This window comes from Rhynchophorus ferrugineus, unplaced genomic scaffold (assembly GCF_030347505.1).
Source record: "Rhynchophorus ferrugineus isolate W39M unplaced genomic scaffold, kcgeb_rfMv2 rfM1, whole genome shotgun sequence".
In the NCBI taxonomy this organism is placed as follows: domain Eukaryota; kingdom Metazoa; phylum Arthropoda; class Insecta; order Coleoptera; family Curculionidae; genus Rhynchophorus; species Rhynchophorus ferrugineus.
In genome coordinates, this window is record NW_027472580.1 from 41,007,622 (window position 1) to 41,013,919 (window position 6,298).

Below are 6,298 nucleotides of genomic sequence, written 5' to 3' on the forward strand. Positions count from 1 at the left end.
TTATTTGTATGTGCGTCATCAAGATGTTTAATATATTGCATGCCGCAATTTATAAATTCGTTTTGGAATCAGACATTATTTTCCTTCTCATTTTATTCTAGTTTAAAAGAGACAGAATGCTGTGTGATTAGGTCGAACACATAAACGAATGAGCCTGTCAAAGTCGTCCAGTTATCAGACGTAAGCAAAATTTTTAAAAGCAATAGTGATAAGAGGTTATAATTCTAACCTATAAACTATTGTGGCTGTATAATTAACTATAGTTTTTAGATCTACTATAATGCTAAAATAAATTATATTTGATAATATTTTCGTTCATTTTATTTAGATTAGAATGTTGATGGATATCAAAGCAAAACTGAACTAAAACTCAAGGTTGGTGAGGCAACATTGTGACGTTTTGACGTCACAAATTTCGATGACGCATATGCAAAAAAACTTTAAATATATATATATATATATATATATATATATATATATATATATATATATATATATATATATATATAATTAAATTACAAATTAATTACCTAAAATGTCTAATTTTAATTACCATTTAGTTATAAAACTGTATCAACAAAGTCCATTTGATGTCATAAATATCGTGTTTTACTTCCAAAAGTGTTCCAAAAATGTCTATAGTGTGCCATATTGCCTGAAGTTACCCTAACTAAAAACGCTGAATTATAAATATTGTTAGTTCTCTACTAAAAACTACAGTAATTCTTCATCGACCGACCACTAGCCAAAGCGTGCGATGTTTGTATGTGTAAGTGCTACAAAAAGACAAACTATGACAATTTCCTCACATGCATCCACTTTCCAACTTGGGACGACTCGCCGATTTCCGAGAAATCTTTCTCGCCAAATCCTAAACACATAATTCACGGCGGAATGATAACTCGCCTTTCACATCCAGCAAACGCATTATTTGCAGCAATTTGTTCGCGATAAATCGAGCGAAAGGCGTATTTAAAAAAGGATAATGCCTCTGAAAGGATCCGCCCGGTTATCTATCCGTCGTCCAATATTTTATGGCCTCTGTACAGAATAAGAAAAACTTTTTCCCGAAGCCGGAATATATGCGCATCGATTTTCTTTGAAACGAAAGAGAGAGGAAAAAAGAAGTGGGCCGTATGAACTTCTGCTTGGGTTAATCAGCGACAGAAGAAAAAAGTAGTTCAAAGAATGAAAGGGAGATAGTATAATGATAAAAAAGAATCAATCAATTATATATTCTTCTTTAGCATAGAAAATAAATACATGTTCCAAAGAAAATTGTGGAAACCCTTTGAGCATTAAAAGCCCTATTTAATGAGGTAACAACAATATATTGCAAATGGTAATACAAGTTTAACTAATAAAAGTAGGACATGTTTATTCGTTAAATTCAATGCATATATCGCCACGACACTTTTCTGATTTTACAACATGGGGCAAAAGTCCCGCTACCATTTTGCCTATAACTTCGCTCAAAGAAAAGATAAATAAGTTTGGTTTTCATGAAAAGTTTATTTGGTCTTTCCTTTTTTTCTTTATGGTTGAAAAATTTTTAAGGCATTTTTCATGACATCCTGCAACATATGAGGCTGAATTTCTTCAATTTCGTGACGAATATTGTCTTTAAGATGTTGAATCGTTAACGTAAACTTTTGATTTTAAAAAACCCAATAAGAAAAAGTCTGGTGGTACTGTTATATCCGGAGATCTAGTTGACCATGCTAATTCGCCACTTCCCGAAATTAGGCTTCGTGGAAAAAGTCATTCAATTATTGCATTGTTGAACTAACTGTGTGTGCTGTGCTGTGCTGTGGCCCCATCTTACTGAAACCACATGTCCTCTAGTCTTTGCTCTTCAATTTCAGACATAAGAAATTTCGAGCCATGTCTTGGTACCATTCAGCAGTAACAGAAACTGTAACACCTTAGTCATTTTCAAAGAAATATGAATCAATGTTGTTTTCAGCATGAATATCACAGCATAGAGTTGTTTTTAGTGGTTGCAGTGATGTTTCATGAATTAATTGAGGATACTGTGTTCCCCAAAACCAACTGTTCTGTTTAGTAACGCGGGCACTGAAAAGAAAATGGGCTTTATCGCTCATTATCAATTTAGACGAAAAATCTTTTATTTCACCAGGAGCCTTAGGATTGCATTACAATACTCAACTCTAATGACTGATTAATATATCAGTATCTCTTGATAGCGATTTTTGGTCTAATTGAATTCTGTACGGGAACATTCTCAAATCAGTTTTTAAAATTCGCTTTAAACTGCGTGCAGAAATGTGCAACTGGGAACCACGTCTCCGAATTTATGTTTTTGGAAACTATGTAATACTATCGCGCACCAGAGCCATATTTTCAGCGTTACGAGACCTGCGTTGTCTTCCTGAACGAGGCCTGTCTGCTGTCGTACCGTACTGTCGAAAATTCGCATATAAACGAGAAATTGTGGTTTTGTGAGGCACTGGATGATTAGGATATTTTTGACGCAATTTCCGCTGAGTGGCGATAATGGAACGATTATTTTCAATAAAAATTGTCACTATTTCTGCTCGTTATTGTGGCATATATTTATCCATAATAAAATATGGACGTCTATACAACACAATGACTAAAGCGAAACTGAACTAAATGTCACATAACCAAAATGGCGCGCAATCAAAATGGTAGCGGGACTTTTGTCACCTGTTACTATATTCTTTTTAGAGGATAATGTATTTTTTTGGGTATCCCCATTTAAACATAGATTTGTTTGCCTGTTTATAAAATCATGTCATTAAAACACTATGTCATTATATCACCATAATTACTAAAGTATAATTTTTGTGCCTAAAATATAAGGTATTTATACATGTAACAATAAAAAAATACGTTAAAAAAACCAGATACATATTGAGGTTTCAAGAGTGCCAGAAAGTATTAAAAATGCATGAGTTATAGACTAGTAAAATGGAAAATTGCATGATGATGAAAACATGCGTTCTACTCATAAAACAAAGAAAATAAAAAAAATAAAAGAGAGTTTTTTTTTATTTTATGGAAAATGGCAATGCTTAAATAAATTGCCCTGTTTTTAACCAAAATTCAATATTCTTTAAAATTATTTTAAAATTTTCCAAAATCCATAATCCCAGATATAGTGGTGTATAAAAATTTATCTTGGGATTACTTACATAATAGTTTCTGAAATTATTTTAGCTAAACTATTCTAGGTAAAAATAAAGTATTTCAAGCTGTAGGCTCATCAACGGTACTCAATGCCCCTAGCAGCATACTGTTAGAACTAGGAAACATTCATACTTTTTGCCAAAAGATAATTTTAGTGGCCCAGTTGGTCACCAAAACTTGAAAAAGCAATCTATAGAGGATACATATTGGATTCTTGGGCAAAAACAGTGCTATTCAAATGGCGACGGTGCTACGGGCGATATTTACAAATAATTTTAGCTACACAAACGGAAGAACGACCACGTATGCCACTTTGGTCGTTTCTTCATAAAACAGGTGTTATATAGCGAGATTTTGAAGTAAATTAAAAGCGTCAGTACACTTAGTAAAACAACTTTAAACAACATAGATTCTTTAATTCAAAATTGCCCAACAAACTGATCACATAAAGATGATGGAGCCTCGGTCATGAGCAGCCAACATGCAGGCGGCCAAGCATTAACTAAAAAAAACTAGCCCTTTGCAGAAATTGCAAAACACCTTAAAATTTTTAGCAGAAGCCGCCACTCTTCTAACTACTTTCGACATGTTTGATGGACTAAAATAAATAATTATAGTGGTAACGTAAAACACCCTCTTAAAATACTGCATTCCTCATAAAATCCTATATATTTCAGAAAATATAAAGTATTCTTTTCTTGTTATATGTTAAAGGAAAAAAAAGAGAGGAATAACAAATAACCCGAACAATAATAAATTTCAATAATATTAAAATAATGATGAATGGAATATCTATCGTTTAAAGAGTTTTATATTATATCTAAAATCTGTATATTATTTTAAATACTATACTTAGTATTTATTCTTCTTGCTATATCAAACTTACCCTCACTCACAATAAAATAAACTGATGACGAGCCGTGAAGACCTTCGCGGTCGGTCAATTCCACCCCCGACCACTGGTCCCCTTGCCGGGGACTTGGTGGGCGTTACGGTGTCCCATCCATCACTGGCTCCTTCCTGCCCTTTCGCTGCTGGCTAATATCAGTCCCAGACGATGCCCTTTGTCTTGGATTATTCACATCAGGCAAAATGCAGTCGTTAGTCGGCGAGGTCTAGGTTTAACAGTTGTACATTCACTTTGTTATATTTAAAATCCATCAAAAGTGTTGGTTACTGTAAAAAAATATATCAAATTAAAACCCTTTATTTTTTTTTTATTTCTTCGGTTTTAATTGATGATAATCATTAACTGTGGTAAAAATAAAGAAAATTATATTAATTACCTTGTCTTAATGTTAATGCTATTCTGGAGAGAGCAGAATTTCTAATTCTAATTTTTCTAATCCTATAAAGAAGAAGGGATATAAGGTTCTGCGCTTTTTATTGCTTTACTTTTAGAGGTTCAACAAGCTGTGTAAATGACAACTTTTTATGGATTTTGGAAGCATAGGAAATCATACGCCAGTTTTTATTTAGAGGGACATATATTCCAGGAAAAGTTAAAATGAGTAATTAAGTCTTGGGTTCCTTTATCAAAAATCAAAAATTGTACGCTCAACTGAATAAAAAGTTATTTTGGAATAGGTCGGTATCTTATGCCAAATAAAAATACTTATATTTCCGACTCTCTTTTTTTCTAATCAGATTTAAAGGAAAAACAAAGAAAATCAGATGTTCAGGTGTATTGGAAACAATTTACCTATCTATGAATATTTATCTTGTTGTAAAATAAGTAGTGTTTAAATATAGTAAAGGTATAGTAAGTTACCAATAATTACTCAGTTTTACGCTTTACTAAAATTTATTAAAACGGCTTGGTTGAAACGGTGGTCAAGACGACAGGAAAACCCTCCTACTGTTAAGATAATCGCTCGGGTTTTGCTCGGGTTTATCTGTAGCCGCCAGAATTTGTACCACGTTATCGCTTGGTTCTTGGAGTCTGGGACGAATAGCGTCAGGACAATAACCGCTTGTGAAAAAATCGGTATCATCTACATAAAATGCTGTGTGGAAAAGTTTGTGGAGCGGGACTCCTGCGGAAAGCTGTTTATGAGAGAAGACTGCGTCACCGATCCTCACTTGAAAGGACCTACCGTCCAAGTATGAATCTATCGGAATATTAGGTCATTCGGTAGACCGAGCTGTTTTGCTTTGATTATTAGAGAGTGGTACCATACTTGATCGAAAGATTTGGAGACATCTAAAAAGATGGCTCCAGTTTTTCGACCTTTTATTAATGCCTGGTGGATTGTTGCTGCGACGCGGCCAGCTTAATGGAGGCACGAATTTTTGGCACGGAAACCGAATTGTTCGTTCGGGATTATGCGATGTGCGGCTGTGAAATCAGCGTTTAGTATCGCTTTTTCGAAAAATTCGGAGAGAGCGAGACTTCGTTGTTCTGGTTTTTTATAGCCGGGCTTTTATATAGCTCATGGTACCAATCCACCAGCGTTGCCAAACTTTGACTTCGTTGTAGGTTAATTCGTGGTGGCCTAAAGGGTTGTAGCCATCGCTACATTAGTTTATCTATATTTTAACTTTAACTGTCTATATTTTAACATGTTCTTGTACATTTTTCGATGATAACCAATTTTTGTTATACAGAAATGTCTCTCTGTATTTTAACATATTCCTTAAAATTGTATTTGCTAATCCATAAAATTCTCTTTGTAGTCACAAGAACACATATATGTTGAGGCGACCTTAAATAAATAAATAAAAAAAAGCTATTCAACTGTAGCTATTTTTTTAGATATTGTAGAGTCTAATTTTTACCAACTAGGGTTTATCTAGACTGGACCTATTGTTTAACGTGGGCCCCGAACCACAGTCCTCGGCATTAGGCCTACCGACTGCCGAGTGACCAACTTGGAAATCATCCCATACAGACGGTCTTACCCAGCCTGGTTACTGCGCGGAATTTGCGCTCTTGCCCAAGGACAATCCCGACATATTAAACAATCACAAACATAAATTTACGACCATGCCACAGCAGAATTCAAACCCGCTACTATAGTGACCATGGGAGGACCGTCTTATCGCCTTTAGAACGATAGCTATTATTTACTAAGTTTCATTGACCGATTTGTCAGCTTGCCTTATGAATAATGATTAAAAGAAC